The sequence below is a fragment of the Camellia sinensis genome, chromosome 4 (genome assembly GCF_055761805.1).
Source record: "Camellia sinensis isolate YWXY chromosome 4, ASM5576180v1, whole genome shotgun sequence".
In the NCBI taxonomy this organism is placed as follows: Eukaryota; Viridiplantae; Streptophyta; class Magnoliopsida; order Ericales; family Theaceae; genus Camellia; species Camellia sinensis.
Genome location: NC_138964.1, coordinates 212,051,086 through 212,069,830, shown reverse-complemented (window position 1 = coordinate 212,069,830; position 18,745 = coordinate 212,051,086). Strand labels below are relative to the sequence as shown.

General features: G+C 48.1%; 1 long non-coding RNA gene across 1 annotated transcript; it reads left to right on the top strand.

Annotated features, from left to right (window-relative positions):
- Positions 1 to 275: 275 nt before the first annotated feature.
- On the top strand, positions 276 to 1,062 carry LOC145789891 (uncharacterized). The gene is made up of 3 exons (XR_014328356.1): positions 276 to 560; positions 688 to 849; positions 943 to 1,062. It is a non-coding gene; the product is annotated as an uncharacterized LOC145789891 (long non-coding RNA).
- Positions 1,063 to 18,745: the final 17,683 nt, after the last annotated feature.

The window sequence follows — 18,745 nt, the reverse complement described above, 5'->3', positions numbered from 1 at the left end:
GGGGTTTGGCCCCTTCTGTGTCGGGTTGTCACGCTGTCCTGCCAGGAGGACCTTGATGGCAGCTCTGGTAGAGAGATGGTGGGACACCACCAATTCCTTTCATTTCTCTGCTACCGGGGACATGACTATGACCCCTTTTGATTTCGCTGTATTGACCGGCTTAGACGTCGGAGGTTGGCCCATCCCTTACGACGAGGATATGGGTGAGTGGGAGGCCGCCTGGATGTATCTGCTGGGGGCTCGCCCACCTGTTGATAGGGTTTCAGGGAGTCAGATACACTTGGTTCTCCTCCCATTTCCGGCGGGCGGAGATGGTGCCCGAGACTCCCGAGGAGACGGAGCAGTACGCCCGTGGTTTCCTGATGTTCCTCTTCGGGACTACCCTGTTCGCCGACAGAGGGAACACCATTGGGCTATACCTGCTGAGCGCTCTAGTCGACCTATCACAGGTCCAGAGATATGATTGGGGTGGCGCCGGCTTGGCTACCCTTTATTTTTACATGAGCGCGACCTCCCGCGGGCGGGGCGATTTGCTTGGCGGCTACTGGAGAGCTTGGGAGGTACTTTCTGTCCCCTTGATTTACATTTCTGCTCTTCATTACTTGTACATTGCACATACAGCGCACTTTTACAGTCTGCATTTTGCTCTCAGCATTTCGTACTTACATTCTGCACTGCTTTTCTCAGCTATGGGCTTATGTATACTTCCCATCGTTAGCCCCAGAGCTGGAGGTGGTGGGGATTCCCGTGACCCCATATTCATTGATATTTGAGGGCCCGCACCGGGCGAGGCCTCGAGAGACCCTGGTTCGCCTGCGACAGTACTTCGACACTGTGCGACACTCAGAGGTACTTCAGAACTTTCAGTTCTTTTCATTTTCATCTTTGACTTGCTCTGTATATTCTCGTTTTCTGATTGGTTTATACATTTATCATCCGCAGATTACTTGGCAGCCTTGGGCACCCCTGGGTGATGATCTCCTACTTCAGTATACCGGAGCGTCAGGCATCTCCCGGTATAGGGTCCTGCTCGAAGGGCCAGTCGGCAGAGTCTGGTTCCTGGGGGAGCGCTTTCTGCGCCAGGTACGGGGGTATCTTTCTCAGGATGTTCCCGCAGTACCTCCAGCTAGTATGCGGACCGCTGACGGGCTCTCTTACTCAGAGGTAGTCGGCGCCATGCTGGGCAGCGATGCTTTGCTATATGTTGCGGAGGGGGACTACGCCACCTATCGTCACATATATTTGATGCATCCATTGACAGAAGCTCATATTCCGATGATGAGACCTGCCGGTATGTCATCCTCGGATCAGGCTCGGGCTCGAGCTACAGACATCCCTTCTTCTAGCCGGGCTGGCACATCTAGAGGTGGGAGTAGACCGTTTCCTCCGACTCCGTCGATTCATCCTCATCTGGGATGGCTAGATATGCCTACTGAGTTGATGGCATGGCAGTATGGGGCTAGCTCTCCGACTCCGATCCCACTAGAGCCTCCGATGCCCAGTGATCGATACGCCATTGATCCGGACTCACCGCCGGTATGCTCCACTTTTTTCATTTATCATTCAGATGTTTAGACATTCTTTTGTTCACTGATGATTATGAGCTCATTTTTGCAGCCATCGCGAGGGTACATGGAGGAAGTGGTTGGGCTGGTGGCCACGCTCGAGGGCATGGTCCTACGTAGGGAGGCACAGTTGTCTGTCGCGGGCATTCAGGTACCCTTCAGTTTTCTGGCATTTATCATACTTCTGATGACATGCTGATTTCTACTGCATCGATAGACTACTTGTGTAGAGCACATCTGCCACATACCCCACTTGTACACTGTATTTACATGCACCCACTTCATGTAGCCTTTGCTTATATCTGTATCCTGATGTACATATTTGGACTGATGTATTTGAATTGAACTTTTTGTTTTCAGATGCCTTCTTGGTCCGGTCAGCCGCAGACTAGGCCATCCGGGCCTCATTGGGGAGTTGGGCCATCTGAGCCTTTTCAGGGGGCGGGGTCATCTCGGCCTTCCCGAGGAGCCGGGCCATCTAGGCCTTATCGAGGAGCTCGAGGGGGGCCTGTCCGCAGACGCAGGGCTCATGTTGTGGAGGTGGAGCCTGATGAGGAGGAGGAGGAGGAGGCTACCGACCGTCAGTTCGAGACATCTGTTGAGGAGGGAGGCTCCGGTTTTGGCTCGGGGAATAGAGGCGAGGCTGAGGAGGACCCTGAGGATGACAGCTCCGACTCAGATGATGGTGTGGAGGTCGTCCCGCAAAAGAGGACGAGGCGTGCTTCTCGTTCCCGCTCCCGAGGATTTTGATGTTGCTATTTCCTGCTTTATTTTTCTTTTACTAGTAGTTTGTAGCACTTTGCACATTGTTAGGCAGTTTTATTTTTGTAAAACTTGTACCTTTATTTGTTGTAAAGCATGATGAAATGAAATAGCTTTTGAAAAGGTGTTTGTATTTTGAACTTTTAGCATCATATCGCATCAATTTGTTTCGCATAAGAATGAATTTGAGTGGTAATGCGTATTGTGTAATCACCAAGTCAGGTAGTGAACCGACGCAACAAACTAAACAACTCAACTTACTAAGATATAACAGAATCTTTAGCAAGTTTACAACTCGATAAGCAAAAAGCAATAACACAAATAAACAAGACTTTAACAAAAATTGCTTAAACAGAGAGCAATGACTCAAATACAAAACACGTCCGCTCGACGAACAACTCGATAAGCAAAATGCAACAACTCGATAAGCAAAACTCAACAACAACAAAGTGTACTTCTGAGGATCTGGGCATCGGAACGCGTCTGAAATGAAGGCCTTCGACTCTCCCGTTGCACGGAAATGCTTGGAGTTCTCCTTCGAAGAGTAAAACAGGGCCGAGGAGACACACTGCAGCATTGCCAGCCATCCCTGGGAGCTGGCCGGCCATTTTTGCAAAAAGTGAATGGCTGGCCAGCCATTTCTGCAGAAAGTAAATAGCTGGCTAGCCAGAAAAAGTAGCTGGCCGGCCATTCAGTCCTGCAGCCACCAGATTTTTGACACGTGTCCCTGTGAATAGTGTTTTTTCTTCTATAAAAGCCTCAACTTCGGGAACATTCATTTCATCTTAGTTTTAGACAAAGATGGAGGCGTTTCTCGCAGAAAATATCGTATCTTGGATCTCTTCTCTAGATGGCTCGGAAAAACTGAATTTCCGGGGTTTCGGCTTGAATGCACTATTCACGCTGAGCCGTACTCCGTTACATCTCCCTTTTCTCCATGCCGCGGCAAGGTTCTGGAATCCAGTGACGCATGTTTTTAGCTTTGGCGGCCAAGAGATGTGTCCCACTTTCGAAGATTTTCAGGTTTTGATGGAGTCCGCGTGCTCTGAAATGATCTTGCCTCAGTTCCGTTTTGGTCACGCCCAGGCTTTAGGGCGGATGTGTGGGCTCACAGCGCACGACGCTCGATCTCTGATTTGCAGTGGGGAACTGGACATCCTCGGCTTGATCCATCGTTTTTCGGACGCTGGTGACCGCAGCAACCATTATTGGCAGGGTTTCCGGCAACACGCCCTCTGCTTATGCATGTTGTCTCACTTTCTGCTTTCCTCGGGCTTCGGCGGGGCTAGCATTCGCCTGATTGAAGTCGCCCAAGGTTTGAGAGAAGGAAAGAGCTGTATTGCCATGACCTTGGCCGAGACACTGATGGGCTTAGATTCTGTCTATCGCCGGGAGGCGACTAGGTTCGCTGGGAGTCCACTACTACTGCAGGTAATGTTTCCCACCCAACCTCGCATATATATTTGCTCACATCACTCGACCCTCAGGCTCGACTTTTCTCTCAAAACCCTTGTCTTACTTTTCTCTCATCATACATCTCTCTATTCTTTATTCTCTCATTTTCCATCCCTCCCCTAGGTATGGTTAGTGGATAAGTTGCAGGTTGTGGACTCTTGCCCGGCTTATTCAGCTCGAGGCTACTTCTTTCGGCAGCGCCTAGTCAATGCTCTTGACGAAAGGTGGTGGTTCGATTGGATGTGCAATTTGTCCGCAGACGGTATTGCTTGGCGTTGCCCTTGGCTCAACCTCCCGGCAATGAGCTATAGTATGTCCCGGCTGATTGGGATCCAACTGATTGGTCTGACCCACTGCGTATTCTATTTTCCTTTCCGGTTCCTGCGTCAGTTTGGTCATGATCAGACTTGTCCACCGGAGGGGATTGAGTATCCAGCCGCTTTCCCGGTCCGGGGTGCACAACTTGCCCGATATGCCACGGCATGGAGGACTAGAGAGCTTCTGGCCCCTGCTTCAACTTTCAGTTGCACTTTGTCAGATGAATGCGTGGATTGGCTCAATGAGGAGGCACAAGTTGGGCCCAGCTTGGCATCAGATGCTCCGTCCAGCTCTGGAAGGGGACACAGAGATACTTGATTCAACTATGCCCCAAATTTATTGCTTATTTAGCATTTTCAAGTTTTCTTTATGACTGTACTAAAATAAGCAACCTCGATTGTAATGCAAGAGCAGGAGAACTCTATTTTGAAATCAATGAAATTGAAAGTTGTGGTACTGAAAATTTTCCACTTTTGGTCCAAAAATGGTCTAAGTCGTAAAAAGATTGATTTGAACAAAGTCAACTTTTATTAAAACTTTTCAAAATTATTTTCGATGTGGATCAGAACTGGACACGCCGAAAATCTGTCACTGAAATGCACAACCCCAGATCTCTGCAACTGGAAAGTTGCCCCTAGTCTGAAGAACAATGCGGCACTTCATAGCAACGGAAAGTTGCCCCTAGTCTGAGTAACTTTGCATCGTCGCGGCAACGGAAAGTTGCCCCTAGTCTGAACAGCACTGTACCGGAGATCACGGTAAATGCTGATGGATAAAGATGACTGAGATGATCGAAATGGACAAAGTTGATCGGGGAAAAGTTTATGACTGAACTTCAAGACGAAGCTGCCTACGTATCCCAAAGATGGGAATCAAGCCTTACGTAGTTCAGGCTGAGGTTCACTCGAGTATTTTCACTCTCCTTTTGCGCTCTAACTTTTGCCAAGGCCGCCCTTTGCGGGTTTTCAACCTTGCGAGCTCAGTTTTTATATTTTCTAATTTTTTTGTGCTCTGAATTTTGCCTAGGTCGCCCTTTCGGGTTTTCGGCCTAGCGAGCCTCTCAAGGATAGTATTTCTTCAACTTGTCCATATTGATCGGTTGTGAGAACTCCAAGCCATCTAGATCCGTCAGAACCACAGCTCCACCTGACCAGATAGCTTTGATGATGTAAGGACCAGTCCAATTAGGTCTGAACTTGCCCCTTGGGTCATGGATGGGAGCTCGGTTGTCTTTGAGCACCAAATCTCCTTCTTTCAGATTCCTAGACTTAACCTTCTTGTTGAAAGCCCGGGCAATTCTGCGTTGATAGCCTTGGATGTGGTACAGTGCTTTCAGTCTTCTTTCATCAAAGAGCATGAGTTCTTCGAATCTGCTTTGCTGCCAATCTGCTTCGGCTATCTGGCATTCAGCCAATACTCGTAATGATGGGACCTCAATCTCAATGGGTAGAACAGCCTCCATTCCATAGACCAATGAATATGGAGTTGCTCCAGTAGAAGTTCTGATTGAAGTCCTGTAGCCCCACAGAGCAAATGGCAGCTTGTCTGGCCAATCTCGATAGGTTTCCACCATCTTCTGTAGTATATGCTTGATATTCTTGTTGGCGGCCTCAACCGCTCCGTTGGTCTGTGGCCTGTATGTAGATGACTTATGAAAAGCCACATTGTATTTCTCCAACAAGTCTATCACTTCTTTCTTGAAGTGGGAACCATTGTCTGAAATTATTTCGTTTGGCACCCCGTAGCGACAGATGATGTTGTTCCTGATGAACTTTGCGACATGCGACGCCTTCAACACTGCGTATGATTGGGCCTCGACCCACTTTGTAAAATAATCTATCGCTACTAGGATAAACTCATGCCCGTTTGACCCCTTCGGGGTAACAGCTCCGATCACATCAATTCCCCAGACTGAAAAAGGCCACGGCGAAGTCATGTTGTACAGCTTTGACGGCGGGATGTTCATGCGATTTGCATGAATTTGACATTTGTGGCATCGCCGAACAAAACCAATGCAATCTTCCTCCATGGTTGACCAGTAGTAGCCCTGTCTGAGGATCTTTCTGGCCAACATTACTCCATTCATGTGTGCACCGCACTCCCCCCCATGGATGGCTTCCATCAGGCGTTTTGACTCTTCAGCTTCTACACAGAGCTTATGCATTCCCAGATGACCCCTTTTGTACAAATTTCCCCCGCAGATAACGAATTGAGCAGCCGTTCTTCTGATAGCCCTCTTATCTTTGGCATTTGCCCCTAGTGGATATGTCTCCTTTTCCAAGAAGTTCCAGATGTCGTAGTACCAGGGGTTGCCATCTTGAACCTCATCTATGGCGGAAATCGACTCGTATGCCGGCACGAACTTCTGATCAATTATGACTGGACGCATCCGGACTCCGGACGGGATGTCTATCATAGAAGATAGAGTTGCTAGTGAATCCGCAAACCTGTTGTTCTCTCTTACGAGGTGGGTGAAATTTAGCTTCTCAAACCGAGGAATTAACAAATCCAAGGTTTGGTGGTAGATTATCATCCTTTCCTCTTTGACCTTCCAATCTCCTTTTGCTTGAGACACAACAAGGTTCGAGTCCCCAATGACGTCCACTCGTCTTGCCCCTAGTTCCAGGGCTGCTTCCAGGCCAGCAATACATGCCTCATACTCTGCTTCATTGTTAGAAACTTTGAATCGGAGCTTGAATGCTAAAGGGATACGGGAATCATCAGGCGCTATTAGCAACACCCCTATCCCATACCCATACTGGTTTGATGCTCCGTCAAAGTACATTGTCCAAGTTTTATCTTCGACGTGCAGAATGGCTTCATCTGGGAATAGATACTCAACCGCTTCATCCCCCTCAACCGGGTGGTCGGCAAGGAACTCCGCTACCGCTCTGCCTTTTACTGACTTGCGCGTTACATACTTCAAATCAAATTCGGAGAGCAACAGCAGCCAACGAGCCAGCCTACCCGTAAGTGCTGGTTTCTCGAAAAGATATTTAATGGGACCCAAACGCGAAACCAACATTACTGAGTGGGCTAACAGGTAGTGCCGCAGCTTCCTGGTTGCCCATACCAAGGCCAGACAAGCCTTCTCCAGCGGTGTATAGCGGGTCTCGTAATCCAGCATCTTTTTGCTCAGATAGTATATGGCCCTTTCCACTTTGTCTTCTGACTCCTGCGCGAGCATGCAGCCCATGGTGGTCTCAGTTACCGAAAGGTACAGTATCAACGGTCTCCCCGGCTCTGGCGGTGACAACACGGGTGGGTTCTGTAGGTACTCTTTGATCTGCTCAAAAGCTGCTTGACATCGGCCGTCCCATTGGAATTTCTTTCCTTTCTTCAGGAGACCAAAAAGTGGTTCACAAGTCAAGGTTAATTTAGAAATAAACCGTCTTATGAATTGCACTTTACCCAGAAAGCCTCGCACCTCCTTTTCAGTCCTTGGTGGTGGCATTTCTAAGATGGCCTTGATTTTGGAAGGGTCGACCTCGATGCCCCTTTGTGTGATCAGAAACCCTAGCATCTTCCCCGCTGTAACACCAAACGTGCATTTCTGGGGATTCAGTCGCAACCGAAACTCTTTGATCATCTGAAAGAATTTTTGTAAGGCGGTGTAGTGGCCCTCTCTATCTTTGGACTTGACAATCATGTCGTCCACGTACACTTCGACCTCCTTATGGATCATATCATGCAATATTGTAGTTGCTGCCCGTTGATACGTAGCTCCAGCATTTTTCAACCCGAATGGCATCACTCGATAACAATATGTACCCCACGGGGTAGTGAACGCAGTCTTCTCCCGGTCTTCGGGTGCCATCACTATCTGATTATAGCCTGAGAAACCATCCATAAACGAAAGCAAGGCGTGTCGTGCCGTGAAATCTACCAATTCGTCGATGTGCGGCAAGGGGAAGTCGTCCTTCGGACTGGCCTTGTTCAAATCTCTGAAGTCTACACAAACCCGAATTCTGCCGTCCTTCTTTGGCACCGGGACTATGTTGGCCAACCAAGTTGGATATTCAGATACCAGCAGGAACCCTGCGTCAATTTGTTTGGTGACCTCTTCCTTAATCTTGAGGGCCCAGTCCGGGCGAATCCTTCTGAGTTTCTGTTTGACAGGGCGGGCCTCTGGATCAAGAGGGATCCGGTGCTGTACAATCTCAGGATCGATCCCAGGCATGTCTTCATAGGACCACGCGAAAACATCTTTGAAATCTTTTAATAAAGTGACTAAGCGCTCGCGCTCCTCTGAAGACAACGTGGACCCGATCTGGACCAGCCGCGGGTCCTTCTCAGTACCAACATTCACAGTAGTGATTTCATCCATTAAGGGTTTAACAAATCTCTCCTGCTCTTGATCGATTAATCGTTGCAAAACTGGAGGAATTTCTTCCTCGCTGTTTTCAAAATTTTGAAAATCTTGATTTAAGCAATAAATCAAAGGCACAGAAAAATACTCGGAAACCACATCCACATCATTCTCATTAAATACTTCCAAGCCGTCAGATTCCTCTGTTACAACAGACTCAAAAGAAAATGAAAAAGACGACCTAGACAGGACTGTGGTATCCGGGTTATCACCCCCAGGAATACCGGACTCAGACTCAGTCGAGCTGGAATCTGATTCCGACGCAGAAGATTCGGTAGAATCAGATTCCGGCTCACTACCTGACCCGAAACTGCTAGATAAAAAGCCTTCTTCATACTGCCAGATGAGAGAAGGTGCGATAGATGCATCCAAGATCGGTGCTGGAAAGCCCGCAGCTATTTCATCTCCAATCACAGAAACCGAAGAGTTATCCCCCAAGCACTCTTGGTCGATCGGAGGATCTGATAGTAGACTTGCCAGTGCTACCCCCATTTCCAGCTCTGTACTCTCGGGATCCACTGCTTCACATTGCTCAATCTCAGTTGGTGGGTCTGTCTGCGCTTCGGCAACGTCATCCCCAGATAATTGTATGTTGAAGAAGATTTCAAAACCAGGCACGCGCTCCCCCTTTGCGTTTAGCCATGGCTCCGGGAAGCCGCAGAATGGAAAATCTTCCCCCTCCCGGACGAAACGTCCGTTTAGGGTACCCCAGATGGGCCTGTGCATTAAATCAAATGGCTTCCCGACCTTCTTTGCTCTGGCCCTTTCGGCCATTTCTTTCCCTTTCCTTACCCAATCCTCCTTGGTGGGCAGATAACCCAGTCCAAAGGCGTGGGGGTTGTGTGGCACTTCGGCCAACACTGAGACGCCCTTCCGGCCGCTTCTCCCTAATCCCATCCCAGGGGTATGTTTTAGCTTGTTCATGAGGTATATGGATTGTGCACTAACATACATGCCCTCATTCGCAGCCATGACATTCTGCACCACTTGAGCCTCGGCCAAAGTGAACCCCGACAAAAACACATCCTCTGTGCCATGCTCGATCTCCAAGACGGGTGTAGACACCTCCGGCGGCGGATGGATCGATGAATTTCCAAAAACGATTGCTACCCCTTTCCCGTGGGGGTACTTTAGCATCTGATGTAGAGTGGAAGAGACTGCTTTGACCTGGTGCAACCACGGTCGCCCCAAAAGTAGGTTAAAGGTTGCGGGAACGTCCAAGATATGAAATTCAATACTATGTTGTCCTGGACCAACCTTGGTTTGAATTTTAACAGTCCCCATCACCTCTCTGCTGGTATTATCGTATGCTCTGATCACTTGGGTGGTTGGGACGAAATCTACGGGCTTCAACCCGATTGCATATGCCGTTCTGGTCGGGCAGACATTAATCGCAGACCCGGTATCAACAAGTACCACCGGTATCCACTTATCTCTACATTCCACAGAAATATAGAGCGGTTTGTTATGGTTTGTGCCCTCAGGCGGTAGCTCCTTGTCTGAAAAAGTTAATGCTGGGGAGCCTCCTCCCGGAAAAACCAGCCCGACCAGCTGTTCAGGCGTGGTGTCTATGGAGAGTTTGGACTTGTCCATGGCAGATAGGACAGCTTCTCTGTGTACTCGTGATGCCATTAGCAGTCCCCAGATGGAGATGTCTGCTTGTATTTTCTTTAATTGTTTCAACACAGCCTCGTCTTCGATCTGCTTCTCCTTCTGTCTCTCCGCTTCTCTGTCTTTCCCAGATGCCTCGGGTTGGTCTATTTGTGGGGGCTTGAAGTACCGCCCATTTCTTGTCATGTGGTCCACTTCATCTAGATGCCAAGTATCATCCGGCTGGTTATTCCCCCAGTCTTCATCGGTGTGGACAAGACACAAATCGTCATCTTCCCACCGCATTCCACTGGCAGTCAACAGACACCTGTCTGGCTCCGGTCCACTCACACTCTCAGTGCTCTCTGTCCATATGCTCGCAGCATTGCTTGTCTTTGTGCACACAGCACTTTCGGTCCCCTCAGGGCCTTTTGCCTTTCTGGCTCTCTCGGTTTCCTCAAACTTTCCTTGTTCCAACTGCGTCAGTACAGCTGTTTGTTCAATAGTTCCCACATCCATAATGCCCATGTCCTGAGCGGAATTCTTAACACCGGCGCTCTCCGGCGGTACAACTTGATTTTCAGCCGTTCCGGCCACAACTGATATTTCTGCCCCTGCCGGGCTCTGTTTTGGTTGAGCTTCCCCCACTGCATTCGGTTGATCTTCGAGCCATCCCGTGGCCTCCTCTGATCCCTCATAATCATTCCAGTTAATGGACGCATCCTCCAGCTCCTGATCATCGAGAAATTGCAAGTTAGCAAAGTCCTCTTCTACGGTTGTCGGCTCATCTGTCCATAGCCCAGATCCATCCCCCCGGATCATGCATAGTTCTCCTGTCTCTGGCAATTCTACACTTAGCCCAATTCGGCTCGTTGATAAGATGTACTTGCTTGGATCATAGGCTCCCTCAGCAAAACTCTGCCCAGTCCCAGATTCAACAGACTCAGTCTCTCCCAAAATCTGCCCTGCCCTGCCTTCGACGGTCACCACCATCGGTTCTGGTTGGGTTTTGGAGGTGTCCACCATGCACAAGAAGTCAGTGCAATCAGGGAGGAGCACCTCCGGCTTGGGTAGGTGGGTGGGGGTAATGTAGATGCTAGGATCGTAAGATGCGACCCCAGTCTGGATAAAGTTAATTCTTTTGGGAGGAGGAGCTTGGTTATGTGATGGGAGAGGGTTGGTCGTAACATTGGGTTGGTCGGGAGGTGCGATCACCTGTTTGTCAATAAGATCTTGGATCTCATGACGCAGTCTGTAACAACGGTCGGTGTCATGACCGTGTTGTTGGTGGTATGCACAGTATTTTGACGGGTCATATGAGGGGGGAAGTGGATTTGGTAATGGCTTTGGTTCTAGGGGTTTTAAATGATTCTTTCTGATCAGTATTCCTAGAACTTTGGTCAGAGGCATATATAGTGGAGTAAAGGTTCTTTGGCCTCGTGGTTGGAACCGGCTGTTGGCTTGTGTGTTGCTTCCGGACGCGCCGGAGAATGGTGTGGCAGTCATAGGTCTTGGAGGGGGAGGGGGAGTGGTGGCGACCATACCAACTTCCGAGGCTCTCGTATTTGCAGCGCCGCTCGGGCCTGCATTGTTATTGCGATTGAAGGTCCTCCTCGGTTGTTCTCTGTCCTGGTCAAACAGTCCTTGCCTCATAGCATCTTCTATTTGCACCCCCATATCATGTAAATCTGCGAAAGTAGGGAAGGGGACCACAATCATTCTTTGCATTAACTTCGGGTGGAGATTGCACACAATCATCCGAATTTGATCTCTGTCAGTGGGCCTTAAAGTCATCGTCGACGCCTTTGCCCTCCATCGGATCACAAAGTCCGAGAAAGATTCCTTGGGCTCTTGCCTCGTCGTTTCAAGATCGCGGGTTGTGATCTCGATCTGAGTGTTGTATGAATATTGTGTGACAAAGGCCTCAGCCATCTCGTCCCAATTCTTCTTCACCTCATCCGATAATCTTGCGTACCAATGGGAGGCCACACCCGACAGGGTTCGGCCGAATAGTGAGAGCTTCTGTTGTCGTGTTAGGCCCATTGGCCGCAAGACATCCGCAAACAGTCGGATATGGACCATGGGGTCACCAGTCCCGTCAAAACGGTCTATTTGTGGCATTTTGAACCTATCGGGGAGTGTCACGGCCTCCTCGGTATATCCATCTCCGATATCCGGCATAGCCTTAGCCCCTTGGGATTTCTTAAAGAGTTTCTCCAATTTGTTCAATTTCAGAGCCGTATGATCAACCTCGACCCCGGATGGAGAGTCCGGGTGATTGGATGTATGAACCTTGGACAGTTGTAGTGGAATCGGGGGCGGTGCTGGCCCCGTTGGAAGACTCGTGTCCTCTTGTAAATTTTGGACAGTCGGTACAGTATTTTGGGTGTTCGGAGGAACGTCCTGAATAGCACGAGCCTTCTCGGGTAATGGGACCCCCGCCGGAGGAGGGATTTGTTGTGAAGCAGACGCTGTGTTCTGTTGTTGCAATCTGGTAATCAACTCAGCCTGTTGGGCCATGACTGTGGCCTGCTGTTTGGAGAATTCCGCTTGACGGGCGGCATCATCGTGCATCTGTTTCATGCTCTCCTGCATCTGGCGCATTAGAGCCTCTATCCCCGATGTATTCTGTTGCTCCATCTGCCTAACTGGTATGTCTATTTCTGCAGCAGTAATTGAGACCTCAGTCCTATAGTCCTCTGATGGAGTAACCCACTGCCCTGACAACCTCTGTTCTGACACACTGCGCCTTTTCGGCTTCCTTCCGATAACAGGGGGTAGAGAATAGAACACTGGCTGTCCGTCTATTAGATCCTCAGATCGGTGGAGTCGACGACCTCGTGTCCAAGGTGCTTGGGGAATGCCTGTTGGGTCGGAAGCAATCGTGCTAAAACTGACCTAGCAAAAGATAAATAAAGCGAAAAGGAAATAAATAAACAGATAAACGGGCAGCATAATAGCTTAACGTAATATGCAAGACACACAGTCGGGCATAACAACACATAGTCAATAAGCTGAAATATACACTGTCCTCAAACACTGATTATCATCCCTGTATCACTGTTCCCTAAAACAGAATCTGATATCCGCAGATAAATAATCCTCAAATACTGGCTGATGCCCGCAGGCTTGATACCCGTAATACAAAACTGATGCCCGCAGGCCTGATGTTGACAATACTGAACTGATGCCCCTAGGCCTGATACTGTCAATACTGGACCATAGCCCGCAGGCTTGATATTCAAACTCATATACTGATCTGATGCCCGCAGGCCTGATACTGCCAATACTTGAACTGAAACCCGCAGGCCTGATGCCCACACTCATATACTGATACATGCATTCCTGTAGAGACGCACTCTAAAGCACATAACAGATAAGCGAGAGCCAAAACACCCCTATGTTGGGGTAAGGTTTCCCTGTCCTATTTTGTCAGGAGCTAGGGTTTCACTATGCACACAGCGGTTTCAAACAACCTATAAACGGGTAAGCAACCTGTCCTAATTTGGAATAGTCACTATGGATTCGAATATGCACTAGGCCGAATGGTCAAAGAGGGTGCCCCGGTAAAACCGGGGTTTGTGTTCCCATACTGGCAGAGCCCACAACCGGTCAGCCTTATGGTCATGCCTTGACAAGACAAGCCTCCGGCAAACCGTTCAGGAATAGCAGATGGCAAACACGGTGTCCTAGGCGCACCAATGCAAATGCAATGCAAAGAAACACACAAATGTAGTCAAAAACAGATATCATGAGTTCGAGTCAAGTTCTCTAAATCCCCAGCAGAGTCGCCAGAAACTGTAGACGTCCTCCGAACGCCCCGGGAGGGTTTAGCTCCCGTTCTGTTCATTTGGGGTCACTACAGCTCGGACTCTTAAATGTCACGGTTCCTAATCTGAACCAAAGAGTCCAAATCCGGCAAATCGTTTTTGAGAAACTGATTTTTGAAAAAAGTAGTGCCAAACATGGACTGCTTTGCCAGATACAGAGTCGCCACCTAAATATTTTATTTTGGGAAATTTAGGAAACCCTGACTCGGTGCCAAAAGGCCACGTGTCCGTCATCACCAAAGTTGCCTCGGCTCGGGAACTTGGGTACGATTGGGGAAGGTCACTTCGTGAGCACCCCCGCTCGCCCGGTCATAGACCGGCCTCTACTAAGCATGATATCAATTCTTGAAAACATTGTGAGTTCTTATCCGGTTTATTAGCCTAGATTACTATGTGATGCGCACAGCATATAAATATAGACTGGATCGCCCGAATTGGAACAAAACATTTCATGTTTGTTTTTGAAAGTGGTTTGCTACCCACAGGTAAGTTTAAAACATTTGATGATTTATTCCAATTTAAGTAACTCAGCCTTCACCCACAGGCATTCAGGCAGTTATATCAAATAAGCACATAGCCTCATGGTAAACATGCTATTCATGGCAGCACTCACACGCATGCAAGGATGCTAAAGCATAAAACTTACCGGGTACTCCAAGCCAAAACAGAAACTATATTAGAAATCATGCATGATCCTAAGTATACAGAAATGCCTAATGCAACACATGCAAAATGCAACTTATAGCAGGCTCGGCTATTCTAAGATGGTGTATGAAATGCTACAATTACCATGTATTCAACTTTGAAATTGAAAGTACAATGCAGTTAGTATGATGCGCCGAGCCCGGTGCATGCAATACAGATGAATGATGCAAACATGCTGTCATACTGTATGCTATTTGAAATATGCCCTAATCTAACCATCAAAAGCGGATAAATAAAAGGGAGAAAGACGTGAGGTTGGAAGGCATACATCACACTCACGCACACTTATTACAGTTATGCCCTCGCACAGAGGGTCCAAATGAATAATACAGTCCGAATATTATAGTCCCGAATAAAAGAATATTACAGTCCGAAATATTACAAAATCCTAATTAATTAATGAATTAACTAAGAAAGCAAATAAAACTGGCGTGCAAGCCAGGGACTGCCTTGCTTCTGGCGGATGATGCATGTCCGGGTTGTCTTGCGCGGAAATCCACCGAAATGCCCCTATTAGCCTCTGTTTACACCTGTCCTTGAAATGCGCGCCAAGTCCCAAAAAGTTGTTGATTCCTGATTTTGCTGCAACAGAGAGCAGGAAAGGGGCATAGCAATGTATTTGCACAGATATATGCATGCCTCGATCCTCGTGCCACCAATCACACATACCGAGGCATAATGGTCGAGGAGTCGAAATGCACAACTCAATATAGGATGAATGCACATGAAATTACAGCTAAAACCTAACTCCATCATGGATAATCCGGAGTGTCGGTGACTGGGGAATTGAGACACACTCCGTCACTCGGAGTACGAAATGTACCTCGTTTCCCGTGCCCGGGATAACTCCTATTCTGGACACAATGCAATATGCATGATATGCATGAAATGCAACTAAGATATAGTCCTAACATACACAGAATGCTATGAAAATGAAATGCCTCGAAGTGCGTGCACACGGGCACGCAAACCGAGAAAATGACAGAATGCAATCTAAGATACCACCTAGTATGCACAATGCTATGAAAATGAGGTGCCTCGAAGTGCGTGCACGCGGGCACGCAAATCGAGGCGATGATAGATGTCTCGAAGTGCGTGCACGCGGGCACGCAAACCGAGGCGATGATAGGTGTCTCGAAATACGTGCACACGGGCACGCAAACCGAGGCGATGATAGGTGTCTTGAAATGCGTGCTCACAGGCACGCAAACCGAGGCGATGATAGGTGTCTCGAAATGCGTGCACGCGGGCACGTAAACCGAGACGATGATAGGTGTCTCGAAATACGTGCACACGGGCACGCAAACCGAGGCGACGATAGGTGTCTCGAAATACGTGCACACGGGCACGCAAACCGAGGCGATGATAGGATGCAATGAAATGACATGAAAATGACAAATGGACTTACACCAACATGAGTGAGCCTCAGCCACACTCACATCGGATGCTGTCGGATGAAAATAGAGTGCCTCGAAATGCGTGCACACGGGCACGCAAACCGAGGCGATGCTAAAATGACATGGAAATGACAAATGGGCTTATACCAACATGAGTGTGCCTCAGCCACACTCACATCGGATGCCGTCGGATAAAAATGGAGTGCCTCGAAATGCGTGCACACGGGCACGCAAACCGCGGCGATGATAAAATGACATGGAAATGACAAATGGGCTTATACCAACATGAGTGAGCCTCAGCCACACTCACATCGGATGCCGTCGGATAAAAATGGAGTGCCTCGAAATGCGTGCACACGGGCGCGCAAACCGAGGCGATGATAAAATGACATGGAAATGACAAATGGGCTTATACCAACATGAGTGAGCCTCAGCCACACTCACATCGGATGCCGTCGGATAAAAATGGAGTGCCTCGAAATGCGTGCACACGGGCACGCAAACCGAGGCGCTGCTAAAATGACATGGAAATGACAAATGGGCTTATACCAACATGAGTGAGCCTCAGCCACACTCACATCGGATGCCGTCGGATAAAAATGGAGTGCCTCGAAATGCGTGCACACGGGCACGCAAACCGAGGCGATGATAAAATGACATGGAAATGACAAATGGGCTTATACCAACATGCTAATGGAATTTCAGCAACAAAATATGGGGGAAAACAGTCCCGAAATGTAGCGAAATGATACCAAATGCATGAAATTGTCCCGAAATGCAACATTAGGCACCCGAAATGGCCTATAGCCATGCCAAACATGCACAATATGGACATGCAATGCAAATACAGAAGCTAGACAGTCCCAAAATATGCACTTTCATAGTTATAAACATGGCCAAACAGCAAGTATAGGTATGGCAAAAATAGCATGCAAGAATAGGGGCCAAAAGAGGGGTAATGAAGCAAGTGGTATAAGAAAAACTCAAACTGAAAAATTTCCTTCTATAACACTGAAGATGAACCAAAAATATGGACATTTACAGTATATGGAAGACCTCAAATCAGTATACAAACATGCTAAAAATGTGATGCAAAACAAGGCTCAAAAGGTGCTATAACATGAAGTATATAAAATAATCACCAAACAGAAAAAAAGTGTGAATGAAACATGAATTATAGGCCAAAATAAGACCATTTTCAGTTCGGACCAAGGTCTAAAAATAGAAGCAAAGAGGGCTACTAATTTATGCAAAAATGGGGCCAAATAGGGGATATAACTACAAGTGACATATGGAAACACCAAACAATGTTGAGCCCTTCTCCAATGTTGAAGAGGGGCTCAAAATATGCCTCATATCAGTTTACAACATGCTCGAAAGTAAATTGCTCATGGGTCAAAAATAGCATGCAAAACTATGACATACAAGATGATCAATGAAGCAAGTGTATTATGGAGGGCTCAAACAGGGTTGAGCCCTTAATGAGAAGTGAATATGAGCTCAAAATATGGCCCTTTTCAGTTAGGGCCGAAGCTTGAAACCAAAAATAAATGAGGCTTAGAAATAGATCAAGGAAAAGGGTCAAAAGGATCAAAGTGTAACTTACCCTTGAAGATCCAAGCTTTTGTTGCTTCTTGGGTTGATTTGCAGCTTCTTTAGCCTTCAAGAATCCTCCCTTGCTGCTGGAAATGAGATGGTGATGGTAGAGCTTGGTGGTGTAGAAGGAATGAAGGTTAAGAAGTTAGGGTTTTTTGGAGAATTGAGAAGGATGACAATGGAGTTTAGGGTTTGTGCTTGGAGAGGAATTTTTCTAACCCTCAAGAAGAAGACCCTCAGCTGGTTATAAGGTCAAGAAAGGGGTGTAAAAGGGGGGTGAATTGGAGAGCATAACTCTCTCCCAAAATATCCCCCGGATACTGAAAATATCTGGGGGATATTGCCCCACAGCTGGAAAGGGTACAGTGCAAGGAAGCTGGCCGGCCTCATACTTTTGCTGGAGGTGGCCGGCCGGCCATACCCCCTAGCCGGCCGGCTAGGGGTCAAAAGGGTCAAGGAGCTTTTCTGGCCGGCCAGATATTGGGGAGGTAGCCCTATGTGTGTACAACACAACCATGTAATTGAAATTCCAAGAAAGTGGGCCCAAGGGGTTCAACAATGGCTCGGAAAGAGGGGGTCAAAAGGGTCAAGTTGACTTACTGGCCGGCCATGAACTTTTAGGGGCCTCTCAGGTGTGTACATCACAGATATGTGGTTCAAAGTTCAAGAAAAAAGGTCCAAGGGGTTCAACATTAGCCCGGAAGAAAGGGGTCAAAAGGGTCAGGTGACCTTAATGGCCGGCCACCAACTTTTAGTGGCCTCCCAGATGTGTACATCACAGATATGTGGTTGAAAGTTGGCAACACTAGCTCTAAGGTATTCAACATTAGCCCGGAAGTGCGAAAAACGGGCGCCGGGAGGCTCCGGAAGAGAAATAATTGGTTGCTGCAACAATTGCTGGCCTCCCACCCTTCAGTGACCTTCCCTGTGATAAAACAGAGGTACCTGCCAAAAATGAGCAAAAACCGTTGCAAAACGAATGTTCCGGAGCCAAAACACGCAGTTCGGGGTCCCGGAAATGGGCTGTTAAGCACCGAAAATTGTATTCGACCTCGAAGTGGGTTTCTCAGCCCCCAGTGTCCCTCAAAATGGATGAAATAGGATGTATGCCAAAAATCAGAGCAATAGGAGATGGTTAAGCAGTCCCGAACCGAGGCA